At 36.7% G+C, this 14,487-nt stretch overlaps 1 non-coding gene across 1 annotated transcript; it reads left to right on the top strand.

Annotated features, from left to right (window-relative positions):
* Window positions 1-5,866: 5,866 nt before the first annotated feature.
* LOC132297821 (small nucleolar RNA R71) lies at window positions 5,867-5,973 on the top strand. Its single transcript, XR_009479418.1, has one exon. It is a non-coding gene; the product is annotated as a small nucleolar RNA R71 (small nucleolar RNA).
* Window positions 5,974-14,487: the final 8,514 nt, after the last annotated feature.

Here is a 14,487-nt window from a genome sequence, read left to right on the forward strand (position 1 = left end):
AAATTTTGAATTTAAAAACAAACACTGCAAAGCACCATTACCCTCAAACTTAAATGGCACAATGTTCTCAATGTGCAAAGAGAACAAAATGAAAGAGTATACCAGTGCAATTAAGGTAAAGACTGGCTGGGACAGAAGTATCCAAAGCGGGTGGCATAGCCCCCCCAAACTTGGGATTAACTGTGGTCCTGAAATTTGGCATTTGGATAAAACTCATCAGATAACAAAAGGAATAATAACAGTGCACAGTGGGCATGCAAGTGTAAACGGGATAGCAACTGAAAAATAGAGAGAGTTATAAGGGTGGTCCTGAAAATTTTGGGCAGTACTCTCTCTCACTGAAGTCACTAGGATGCACCTGATGGAGTCAATCACAAACATATATCAATACAAGGTATGACATCCAACATATAGTATGTATAAACAGAAATAATATACATCATAGCACAGTATCAGGGCCAACAGATTGGCCGCAAAAATAGAGTAACAGTAATAATGTATCACAGATATATAAAATGACAGGAGTAAGGGATAGAGAGATCAGGAAGAGGAGGTAGGACGGGTAGGGCGTGCTCCGCGGATATCTCTAGATAAGTCTCGCAACACAGCCATGACATTGGTACGGAGATATGTAATTTCAGCTCGGATGGAGACAGCATCCTCTCAGATAGAGACCGTGTCAGCGCAGATAGATACTACAACATCCTCCAAAGCCTGGAGTCGTTCTCCAAAGCCGGGTGTCTGTACTGGAGCCTCAGGTATTGCTGGAGCGGGAGAATGATGATCCTGAGCCTGCTCCACATCGTGAATAGGTGACCCAACTGGAGAATGCTGCTCTGGGACCTCTGCAGGCTGCTCCAAATTGATGTCTATATGTACGGCAGCCGGATCGAATGGTATATCGTCCGCTGCCGGGTCTGCTGTTACTGCTGCCTGCTCCTCTGCCTCTAGATCCTCAGCTGTCTCTCAGACTCTTGATAAGAGCATTGTAGCACTTATCTTAGTCCTTCTTCTTGAAGGAACAGGCCCCAGACTCAGTCTGCTCCCGTGGCTGGAAGGGATAGCGCTGGTCTCGTAGAATCTGGGTGATGAGATGGCCAAATGGAAGATACTTAGCCCTTTTGGGCTTGGCCTTGCTGATGTGGTCAACATACAGCTTCATCATGACGCTCCAGATGAGCACTGGGATAGATAGCCAATGCCCTGTATAGAATGCGTACAGAGCTGTCAGATAGTCGCCGCACCTCTGTGTCTTATGGCCGGCCATGAAGATGTTACGGAACAAGACAGAGTCAAAAAACCACAGGTCATCTGGGAGATAAGTCCGGGTGGCATAGGTTTCGCCACCGGCATAGTGACCTGTAAGTAAAACGGCCATGTCTGCATATGATGCCTGTAGAGAGTGAGATATGTGTCATATTGCTCTGGAGGGCAGACGTGTGGACAGTGGCATGATCTGGACAATGTATCCACAGTGACGCGGATCGGGTAGCCGTTAATGGTGGTCTGCAGCTCCGTCAGGTTACTCGGGGCAGGCCAGAGGTTCTAGAAGAACATCCAGACCAACCTCGGGTACACTGGGTACGAGACAAAGGTTAGTATGGCTGAGATGCCCAGTCAAAAAATATCATCATATGCTGACCGAGTAAGCACTGATCGGGAAAAGAAGTCTGTGTCGAAGACCGACTCATGCGCCACTCGAAGGCGTAAGTATCTATGTAATTGCCGGTCTAACTCCTAGGCTAGCTGAGCTGGCGGTGGTGGTGGAAATGGTATGTGCTCAGCCTCAGTATCACCCTGTGAAGAAGATGCCTCGTTTGAAGACTGTAGGCGGCTATCAGCTGGAGACTGAGGTGGAGTGGGCTCCTGGGCATAAGGTGGACCGTCCTCGTCGTCCAAACTCTGCCTGCTCCTGCGGTGATAGTGTCCGCGAGCTACAGTCTTGACCCTAGCCATAGCCTGCAAAATAAAAGGAAAAACTTGCAAAGGAAGTCAGTGCCGATATAAAGAATTAAAGCACAGTTCATAGAATCATGTATATCAAATAGGATAGACAAAACAGATAGGGAACATGAATCTATTTAAGTGACAAGGAATAAGTGACATGATGTGAAACATGCTAGACAGTATAAGTATAGAATGCATCCAATGTGGAAAACACAGGCATTGGGCATGTATGAGATGGCATGAAACACAAGAGATGGTGTGTGAGATGTGTGAAACAAATCTGTGAAGTTCGATCGATCACAAAAATGTGAGATCGATTCAACTTCAATGGATCAAAAATGAATGAGAACGATCTGCGATAGATCGATCGAATAAAAAGTTTGATCGATCGAGCTGTGAAGTGAAACTCGAAAAGTCACAGATCTGTGATGTAGATGGCACGGGACCTTTACGAACATGGTCGTGGGCCCATCAACACAACAAATCAACCTATTGGGTCACTTGGTTCAGCCCATATTCCAAAAATCAAATCAAAATCATGAAAAATACAAAAACATATATACATATATATACAAAGAGCTCAAAGCTTCATCAATGGAGTTATTCATCATGAAAACAACTTAGATCTAACATTTATAGCATGTCTGCATCAAATCTAAGCTTGAATCAAAGAGATGAGGTTCGGATCTCACCGGAGGGAAGAGAGAAGTAGAGATGCGAAGGGGGTGAGATGCGAATCAAGATCCAAGAGGAGAGAGAGTGATTCGATGCTTGGGATGCTCGCCAGAGTCTCGCCGAAGATGGAAAAGAGTTGGGATGCAGTGGCGAAGGGGAAACGAGGGTCTGAGATCGATTCTTGTGGAATCGATCGAATGACCCTGAATCGATTTTAAAAACATTCCCTTACCAGTTCGATCGATCCAACTGATATGAATCTCTCTTCTTAAGTGACAACATATATATATATATATATATATATATATATATATATATATATATTTGAAAAAGTAAAATAAAAATAAAAAGTAAAAATATTTTTAGGAGTTTTTTTTTTTTTGAAAAATATTTATTTATTTAAATTATTTATTATTTATTTATATATATATATATATATATATATATAAATATATTTTTGGAAAATAAAAATAATAATATATATATATATATATATTTGGAATTTTTGAAATTTAAAACAAAGTCAAAATTAAAAAATAAAGAACAAAGATCGATCTCCCCAAGATCGATCACAGAATACCTTCAATCGATCGAAAATGCATAGAATTGAAGAAATGTTCGATCGATGAGACAGAGAGGATTTTGGATGCAGGTTCAAAATTTTTCTAAGTGTTGGAACTGCAGATCTATCCAAGATGAAGTTGGATCGATCGAAGAAGTTTAGATCGATCTAGGAACAAGTTCGAACGATGGGATAGAGAGCTGAAATATGCAGGTTTTGTTTGAACCATTGGACAGAGAGTGATTTGGATGCAGGTTTTATGCAGGTGGGAAGTTCGATCGATCGAACTCATTTGGAGATCGATCGAACTTATGAAAAATGCTCAATTTCAACATAAAAGTGCATGCAATCCTAATCACAGTTCCTAGCAATGCATATGAACCCAAAACCAATATCTAGACTTCGCAAGAAATGAAATTAAAGATAGAAATGAGGAAGGAATAGGGTTTTGACACCCTACGAAATGTCTTGCTAGTCTTTAACGTCTCTAGCAAGACGTTGGGCTCTTTTAGTCCGGATCAAACATCTTGTAGTGCATCCCCTCCTTGATGGGGTGATAAGTGCTTTGAACTCCACCCAAAAAATGGTTCTTTAAGGAACTTGTTGGATTAAGCTCAAAAGACGTTTTCGGTCCTTAGTCAAGATAATCTTTGGGCTTCCACGCCCTTTCAAAATAAGATTTTGAAACAACTTTCTTTAGTTTCAAGATTGAAGATGGATTTTTTGAAACTTTGGTCTCACACAAAAACTCAATTCCTTCACTTTTAAGGTCATAACATTTCTCTACAACATTCACTTCTTCATGCTTGTCAAATGAGTTGGGGGTTGGATTGAAAATATTCAACTTTACCTTCATGTGGCCAAATGAGATCTTCATTGTCCCCGTCCTACAATTAATGTTGGCATTCGCGGTTGCCAAGAAAGGATGGCCAAGTATAATGGGAATTTGGCTCTTAGGATTTGGGACCGGTTCTGTGTCAATGGCAACAAAATCAATGGGAAAGAAGGATTTATTAATTTTAATCAATATGTCCTCAATGATACCCCTAGACTTTTTGATTGATCGGTCGGCAAGTTGTAAAACCACTAACATCGGTTTCAAGTCTCCTAAGCCTAATTTGACATATACCGAGTATAGAAGAAGATTAACACTTACTCCCAGGTCAAGAAGAGCCCGATTAATGATATGATCACCAATGATGCATGAAGTAGTAGATGAACCGGGGTCCTTAAACTTTGAAAGAGTGTTATGCTGTAAAACTGAGCTTACTTGCTCGGTTAAGACCACTTTTCTAGGTGCTTAGCTTTTGTTCTTCCTCTTTTGGGTGCACAAGTCTTTTAAGAACTTGGCATAAGCCAGAATTTGCTTGATTACATCCAAAAGTGGAAGATTAACTTTCACTTGCATAAACATTTCCATAATTTCATTTACTTTGGCCTTTTGCTTGTCATTTGAAATGGATCCTTTCAAGGCATCCAGGAATGAAGCTTTTGGTTCAAAAACCTTTTCAGAAATTTTCTTTAAAGTCTCTTCAACACAAGAAGTTTTCAAATCATTTTGCAAATCTTTCTTTTTAAAATCACTTTTCAAATCACTTTTCAACACATTCTCATTTGAAAGATTATGTATATGCAATGAAAGAGGAATATGATATGAAACGGGACGGGTGTCAACTTGTGGTTGCACCAGTTCACTCTCTTCATTGGACATACCCACTTGGTTGTCCACAATCTTTTCACTTCTCAAGGTAGTCACCGCATTGACATGCTCAATTGTGTGACCTTCCGATGAAGAATGAGTCTCCACAACACATTATTGCTTTTATGGGGCATTCAAAGGCATTTTTCCTCTCTCTAGCATTTAAAGTGCTAGCTATTTGCCCTACTTAGGTTTCTAGCTTAGCAATGGATTGAGAATGAGAATGAAGTAATTGTGTGTTTGCCTCTAAAATGCCCAAAGCGGTCAAAACTTTCTCTTCAAAAGCGGGACTTCTAACATTTCCTTGGGAATATGATGGTTGATTAGGAAAATGAGAATTAGAGAATTGGTTTCCTTGTGATTGGTATGATGATCTAAAACCTTAAGAACCTTGGCCTTGCATTAGAGGTAGAATGTACTTTCCTTGAAAACCACCTTGGGAACGGTTTGGGCCCTCCCCTTGGCTTTTCCAAGAGAAATTCGAGTGATTCCTCCAACTAGGACTATAGTGATTGCTATAAGGATTGTTCCCTTGATTAGCAAAAACAACATTTGCTTGTTCATGATGCTCACTTTGCACATGTCCATGGGGAGAATTGGAAGTAGAATGTAAAACACTTGAATAAGTCATACAGGTCTCATTAGATGCATGATGAGAATGGTTAGGGAAGGAAGATACTTGATTCGCCGAGTTTTGGTTGATCAAAAATTGATTAAACCTTTGAGATAATGATTTCATTTCGGCGGCAATTTCATTGGAGTGGTCGACTTGATGTAAGCCAACACTCTTCCAAACACTAGAATTTCTACCATTCTTCAAAGATAAAGTACGATGCAAAGAATTTTCACTCATGCTCTCATAAAGATGCCACATGTCATCCTCATGCCTATCAATGTAAAAGCCACCCATGGAAGCATCAACCATGCCCTTGTAATTATCCGATAAGCTCTCAAAGAAATATTGAACTAATTGTCATTTGAGCATGTAATGATGTGGACACTTCCTAAACAATTCATTAAAGCGTTCCCATGCCTCATGAAATGTTTCCCCATCCCCATGTGAAAATTCCCTAATTGAAGTTCTTATGGCATTGGTCTTAGAAACCGGATAGTACTTCTTCAAGAATTCTTGTTGCATTTATGCCCAAGAAGTTATTGACAAAGGCCTAAGATTATTAAACCAATATTTTGCCTTGTCTTTAAGGGTGAATGGAAAAAGTTTAAGTCTTAGGACCTCTTCCGGCATGTCCGTGTATTTTACGGTGGAACATACTTCAAGAAACTCATCCAAATGCTTGTAAGGTTCTTCACTTGGAAGTCCATGATAGTTAGGAAGCATTTGTATGGTTTGTGGCTTGATTTCATAATGGTGTGCTCTAAATGGTGGCAATTGAATGCATGTGGGTGCATTATATTCATTAGGCACATAATGATCTCTTAAAGCAAGGGGAGGATTAGCAATTGGAGGTGCAACATGGGTACCTTGATTGCCTTGAATGATGGGAGGTGGTGGAGCATAGATTGGCCTTGGCATTCCCAATGGGACTTGGCCTTGTTGTTGTGGTGGATGAACGAATGGCCTTGGCATGCCTAATAGAACTTACATGTTATCATGATGCACATTGAGGTGGAGGATACCTTGTTGGTCTATGTGACCAAGGTCCTCCACATGGTCCACATTGTGTCCTTCCATTGATGAAATGGATTGACTAGAACTACCTCTTCCCCTAGGGTTTCAAACAATGGATTCAAGATGAAAATTTAAAGGGACAAGAGTGGGTCTCAATGATCTACGACCATGCATGCATAATGCAATACGACAAGAAATAATGACAAACACTTCACCTTCACAACAAGTCAATAATCAACAAACTTCCTCCACATACAATGTTCCCATATTCCCACGCTTTAACAACAATATGCAAGAAAAGTAAATTACCTCCACGCGGGCTTACGATTTATCTAAGAATTGAAATACAAGCCTCCACGCGGGCCGACGGTTTAACTAAGGGATTAAGTAAGAAAAAGCTCACAAAGGTCCTTTAGCACTTCAACTCCAAAAATTTTTACTTTTAGCTTAGCAATTTTTTTTTTTTGTTTTTTTTTTTTTTTTAGCCTTTTTCCTTGCTTGCTTAGCTCATTTGCTTGGAATACTCCTTTGCTCACCTTCTTAGCACAATGCACCTTGTCAAACAAGAATCAACACAATAAGTAACAAAAATTGAAATAAAAATGAAGTAAAGACACGATCAAAGGAGTACTAATTCCTAATTGATTCCACAAATACGACGTTGCCAATCAATCAATCCCTGGTAACGGCGCCAAAAACTTGGTGGTTTATTCCGGGTCATCACTCCGAAACCCAACATTTTGTGCACACCGCCAAAAGATAGCGGCGGTGTAGAGCTATGATAAATGTGGCCAAGTTTTACATTTAGAATTGCCACTACTACCTTTTACTAAAAATATAGCTAGGGTAAGTAGGGATCGTCCCAAGGGATTGAAGGTCGTACTAAGTTGAAGAATTAAAATTAGGGTTAGTAGGTCGAGTGATCAAAATAGGGGTTGGTGGTTGAATTACACTAAGATATAATTTAAACTAAAGTAAACAATAATGCAATAAAGAGAATGAAAGAAAGAGATCTTGGGGTTTAGAGATCACCACTAAGTATAACTTTTCTACACCCTCAATGAATGATTAATGAGGGGAAAATTGTATTGCAATAAAGTGTGTGTGTGTGTGGTTGTTCCATCAATCATGGATGACAAATTAAGCATATATTGTCTAAGCAACATGGTGGATAGCACAACATATCAAATTAAGCCATTAATCCTTTCTTTAAGCTCACAATCCAAACGCATCACAAGGTTAGAGATATATGTTACTTGCTTTCATAAGTATGGAACATCAACAACAAGCATGGATTGTCCTCCCATTTAACAACTACACTACAACTAAGCCAATGACATGAAATTAAACTAATTAAACTAAGGGATAGGTACAATCCATCAAGAAATGAGTATGAACCATCAAAAAAACCACAAGAACAATAAGCACTATGTCTTGACAATCTCTAGATTTATAGTATCAATTCACATAGACATGCATCAATAACACAAGAAATAGAGACAAACACATGAACATCTATTCTAGCATACAAAGACATATGGATAGAATGAAATGATCAATTGGAAGCATTAAACCACATAAATCATTGAATAAACAAGATCTATATATATATAAAAGTGTCAAGACCAAATCCCCTCAAAAATACATAAATTAAGATGTAGAAAGCATGCTTAGGGCTAACTCTAGCCCCAAGAGGATGTCTAGCCACTCATGGATGATGTCCTCCAACCTTCAAGGGCAAGCTCCATGGACGAAATCTACTCCTTGGTTGATGAAGAGTCTCCAATGGTGTCTCTAGCTTCCTCCTCTCATTTGCTTCCTCACTAAGTATTATCTTTTCTTTAAGTATATCTATATGTGTTAAGTGGCTCATATTCCTTATATAGATAGGTCAAAAATCACCCCAAATGAGTTGGGCTCGTTCACCAATAATCCTCTAATGATTGGATATGAGACAACTTTTAATGAGCTGGAATTTGGATTTTCTAAGGATTTGGGAAGTTCGATCGATCGAACTTGAGGTGAAATCGATCGAACATGGCTAAGATCTATCGAATTAAAGCTGGATCGATCCTCAATGGCGGCGCCTTTTTGGATAAAAACAAATCTGAGATATTTTGAAGATATTTTTAGGAAAAGGACAAAAGTGGTTGGTAGGGTGGTACAGCTTGATAAGATCTGGCATGCGGATAAGGACAAGAAAGTTCGATCGATCAGAGAATGATGCTGGATCGATCGAACTTTTGCGATCTCTGAAGATGACATCATGGCCTGGATCTATCTTGAAGTGCTGAGATCTATGAAAGTTAGATCGATTGAACTTTTCTTGAGATCGATCGAAATTGCTGAAATTCCACCCTTTGCTTCCTTTTGCTCTACTTTGCTCCTTTCTTTGATTCATCCCATAATTGCTTCATTTCTACTCTTATTTGGTTGAGTTAGCTTATTTTGGGGATAAGTACCTAAAAATGGAAATAACACGTAATCAATCTAAAGCGGGAAAATAAGATAGATAAAGGCTCTAGAATACCTAAGCTTAAGGGGTTTAAATACGCACTTTTCAGTGCTCATCATTTCTCTTACCCTTACTTGAGAAGGAATGTATCAGTTTGCTGGTCCACAAGCTTTATTCTAACATATATATATTTATTATTCTATCTATCCGCTAAATATTTGTTTTTTTTTAACAAACAAAAACAAATACAGTATATTTTTGTTTATTAGTAGACTTTAACATATTATTTATATCCTTTATTTTAGTATTACTTTTGAATTGTATTATATATATATATATATATATATATATATATAATTTATTTTCTCTTCTTACATGTTATATATGATATGAATTTTTTTATTTAATGCTTTAACATATTATTATTCATTAATTTAGTAAAACAAATATTATTATCATATCTTTTTAATAAGAATAACAACTTGAAATTTATTTAAAAGCCGCTTCTAGTGTTAAATAGTCTTAAAAATTTATTTAAAAGTCACTTCTAGTGAGAGTCCTTTACTGTGTATCTATATGTACATACGGACTATATACTTATTGCATGAGTTGACTAGGATGTATTCATTCCTCAGGTCTATATGAAATATAGTAGAAAGAACTTATTTGTGGGTTTGACCCACTATTTATTTTTCAGATCTACGTCAGTATCATGTATTGATTTTGTTCATGCAGCAGAGACCAATCATCATCGTTCTTCCTATTACCTACATGGGATTCCAGTTTATGTTTATAGTGTTCAGATGTAGACAGTTATTACTGTTACTTGTTTAGTTTGGGATTTTCTAGGGGTTCACACAGTATGGATTCCCGAGTTGTATTTTGGAGGATGAGTTATATAAGAAGAATTTATTATTTAATGTAAATTTATTTTGAGGATTGGAATATTGGATTATCATTTTAGTTTTTATTTCAACATTTTGTTTATTCATATTTATTCTTTTGTATTTTGTGTTCATTTATTGCAATATTGTTTTATGATATCCTAGGGTATTTGGGCGTGGGCCTGGCCAACCAAGCATTTGGAAAATCCGGGGATATCACAACTTAAGGAGGTAAAATTAGCACCAATTGACCCAGAGTCTATTTGAATCATCTATTAGCAGGTCTCAAATATACCTTATAATCCCAGCTCTATTTGCAACCTCCAAATTATGGATCCCCAATCCACCTGCAACTTTAGAGCTACAAACCCTACTCCAAACAACTTTTGCACCAGAAGATTTCATTTCTGGACCTGACCAAAGAAAACTTCTGAAAATCTTGTTGAGTTCATCGATAACTCCTTTTGGTAGAATTAAGATGTTGTACCAGTAGTTTTGTGTAGAGACTAGTACATGTTTGATCAATTGTAGTCTTCCTGCATATGAAAGTGATTTAGATGTCCAGTTGGAGATTCTATGTGTGATCTTGTTTACCAATAAACTGTAATGTTGTGATTTTAAGTTGGTAATGATCAATGGCACCCTAAGATATCTCACTGATGAGCGCTGAAAAGTACACTTTTAAACCCCTTAAGCTTGAGTGTTCTAGGACCTTTATCTATCTTATTTACCCGTTTTAGTACTTATTTGTGTTTTTGTCTATTTCAGGTCAATAATGTTAAAATGGGCAAAAAATGGATTCTTAAGGCCTTTTTGGAGTCAAACTAAGTCTTAGTGATGATCCGGAGCAAAAAGAGGCTGATTTGGAGCAAAAGGAGGCCAATGCTGAAAAACTACCAAGTTGGATCGATCCAAGTTTTTCTCTGATCGATCCAACTTTTTCTCTGATTGATCCAACTTCTCTGATCGATCCAAATTTTTCTTTGATCGATCGAACATTGCTGGCAGCGAGCTGTCTTATTCCGTGCACGCCCAAAAGTCCACATATCACATAGTACGGGATTAGATATTTTTGGGGCTATATTCCTGACTTAGTGACTAAGAAAAGGACCTTCTATATAAAGGGAAGAGACCCATTTGTAAATGAGCTTTTATCTTTTTATTTTTACATTGTAATTTTTATTTCTCTCTCTAGCAAAGTTAGAGATTAGGGTTAGAAGAAAAGAGGGAAGTGGAGGCACATCTCAAGAACCCATCTCTAGACCCACTTTCTCTCCAGCTCTAGAGCTTCAAAGAAGAAGAAGAAGAAGAGGAAGAAGAAGATGGACCTATATTTGGAGTTTGATTCCATAACCACATCCACCCCCTCCATGATTGGCTAGATCTACACTTAGGGCTTGGATGAGCCCTAAGTCTTATGTAATCTAAACCCTTGTATTTCTATTTTTGGGGATTTATATATATATTGTTGTGATTAGTGCTCTAGCCTTGTGAATTTCATGAATCTTGGTATATTTCTATGATTTCTATGGTTTAATTCTTCCTATTAATTCTCTAGTTTATTTACATGTCTATGTGTGATTAAATTAGGAATTATTTCTTACATGATTCATATGGATTAATTCTTTCTATTGATTCTCTATTTGATTACATGTTGTCTTATGTGTGATTATTTGGGAATTAAACTCTACACTAGTTTTTCTATATTAATTGCATGTCTATGTGTGGTTGATTGAAAATCTAGTGATGGCTAAGCATGGGGTTTCATTGAATGGGTTTGTCAATTAATTTGATGGTTTATACTTATACTTGATGGGTTGTTCTACAATTTAATTCATGCTTGTAGGTAGGTAAACAATTTATGCTTGTTTAGATATTCCATGGCTTATTATTGTAAATTTCATGATTCTCTAGATTGATGTGTGCTACAATTGTTGCTACTTAGATGGGTCATGCTTAAAATTGTTGGGTGTGTTACACTTAGTTTAGGTAGATAATTCATACATAAATTAGATGGTCCATGCTTAATATTGCAATTGGTAGTCGCATTTTGTTCACAACAATGTATTCCCCATTAATGGAAAGTAAGTGGTTAATTATACGAGCTTAGTGGTGATTCCAAGACCCTAAGTCCTTTCTTCATATCTCTTAAATCCCTATCTCTAATTAGTTTTATTTCACTTTCATTTTAATTAATTGTTTTCTAGTTTAATCAACCAATCTCTATCGTTTGTAATCTTGTGATACGCTAGAGTTAAAGTTAAATTCCAACACGTATAATCCCTTGGGATGATTCCTACTCACTCTTGCTACGTTAGTAATAGTGGTGGTAGTGGTTTTTATAAATTTAAACTTGACCCAAAAGGCTTTTCTTGAACCACACATTCACTACATCAATTTTGGTGTGTAGGAACGGCCGTCGTCACTCACTGAAAGAGTGCTAACATCAATGCCAAGTAGTAAAGTAATTTCCTCTTGTGTGTGGTCATCAAATATAGATAAGTAAATTGCACTTTTTGAGTGGAATAGATCAAATGCAGATTTCAAGATTATAACTAAGGTAATGTCTCCATGGCATACCAATAACAAGTCATCTACATAGGATAAGTGATTGGTTTTCTATTCTCTACACCTCCAATGATATTTGAAGAAGGAAACCCTTTCCACATAGTTGCCTACAATTAATGAGAAAACATCCATAACAATGGCAAAAAAGAAGGGTGAGATGGGATCCCCTTGCCTTAACCCTTTTTTACCTTTGAAAATCCCTGAAATTTCACCATTTAGAGCAACAGTGAATGAAGGAGAGGAAATACATGCCTGAATCAATGAAATGAACTTCAGTGGGTAGTTGTGTAGTGTGAGATAGCTGATGATGAAATCCCACTTGACAGAATCAAAAGCCTTCTTTAGGTTCACCTTGATTGTACATCTTGGTGGTCTATTGTGCTTGTGGTAACCTCTTAGAAGTTCATAGGCTAGAAGGATAGGGTCTATAATCCTCCGACCATGAATAAATGCAGCTTGGGATTGATCAATTATATGAGGCAATGTTGCTTGTAACTTGCAAGCAATTTGGAAATGCACTTATAGATGGTGTTGACACAAGAGATAAGCCTGTAATTATGAAATGAGGTTGGATTCTGACATTTATGAACCAAGGATATGTAGGTGTTGTTTGCCTCTTTTAGAAGCTTGCCATTCCTAAGGAACTCTAAAATGGCATTTGTGGTTGACCTACCAACTAGTCCCCAAGCACTTTGGAAAAATAGGGCATTATATCATCTGCACCTGGTGCTTTGTCCTTGTTTAACTTCACCATGCAGCTCTAAATCTCCATTTGGGTTGACATTTCTTCAAGGTAAGAATGTAGATTATGAGGTACTTGCTTGGCAATGAATGGTAATAAGTCATTGATGTGGTGTGCAGAATGTGGTGAGTGACCTAGCAAATTCTGAAAGTAATTGAAAACCTGAAGTTTTATTTCCTCCATATCTTCAATAATTTGGGCATTGTCCAAGTGACAACCTGATTGACAACTTGCTTTTATACTTACTCTTGAATTGATATGACATGTAAAATTTCTCAGCATCTTACATCTATGGGTCCAATCAAAATTTGACTGTCACAGGTATTCCAATTTTGGAGGTAAAATAAAAAAAAAAGATTTGAAGAGAGTCATAACTGACATCTCAAAAAGATCTTCAGTGACAGTTATTAATTATGTTATTTTTTCGAAAATTTTCAGCATAATTGGAGGTCTCTTGTCCACATGCATAGTTCTGGTCACTATGCAATAAGGACTTGGAAAATGTGTGATTAGGGCGATTGGTGTAATTTTTTTAGTAATTTCAAGGAAAGTAATATTGTAATTATATATATATATATATATATATATATATATATATATATATATATATATATATATAAAATAGTAGGATATAATACTAAAAAATAAAATAAAAAATCAGTGGCCCACCGACTTGTTAAAAGATTCATGAATCAGAAAGAACTCTTCAAACTAAAGAATTGAAGAGTTTTGAATATAAAAATACATTTTTACTCTATAAATTTACAGTACTACTCCACATTTATATATAGGCTGCATATAAAATGAAATGGTGCAATTGTAGTTAGAAAAGCACTTTTTACAATCAGGGGCGGCTGGAGCCTTTGGCGAGTTAGGCGGTTGCCTAAGGCCCCATCCAATAAGAAGGCTTCATAATTTTTTATTTTTTAAAATATTATAACTTTCCTAAAATAATTATAATATTTCCTTTAATTATTAAACTTTAACGTATAGAGAAATTTGTCAGTTGGCCTAAAAAATTTCTATTCTTTATATATTTTTTTTTAGGGGCCCCCAAAAAAATTTTCTTTATATATTATAACTTACCTAAATATTTTATTTTCTTATATTATTAAACCTCAACAAATACAAAGTGTGCCCAAAATATTTCTATCTTTGTATTATTATAATTTTTTTTTTTTTTTTTTTTTTTTCTCTCTCTCACCCTCATTACATCAGCATATATACTGACACTAAATATTAAATATATATTTAAGTGAAAATTGGTGAAACTTTCTATATTTTTCTAAGACTCCTATTAACTTTTATTTTCTTTTTTTTTTTTC

This window comes from Cornus florida, unplaced genomic scaffold, assembly GCF_030987335.1.
Source record: "Cornus florida cultivar Cherokee Brave unplaced genomic scaffold, ASM3098733v1 CherokeeBrave_3.0.0_Hap2_Chr02, whole genome shotgun sequence".
Classification (NCBI taxonomy): domain Eukaryota; kingdom Viridiplantae; phylum Streptophyta; class Magnoliopsida; order Cornales; family Cornaceae; genus Cornus; species Cornus florida.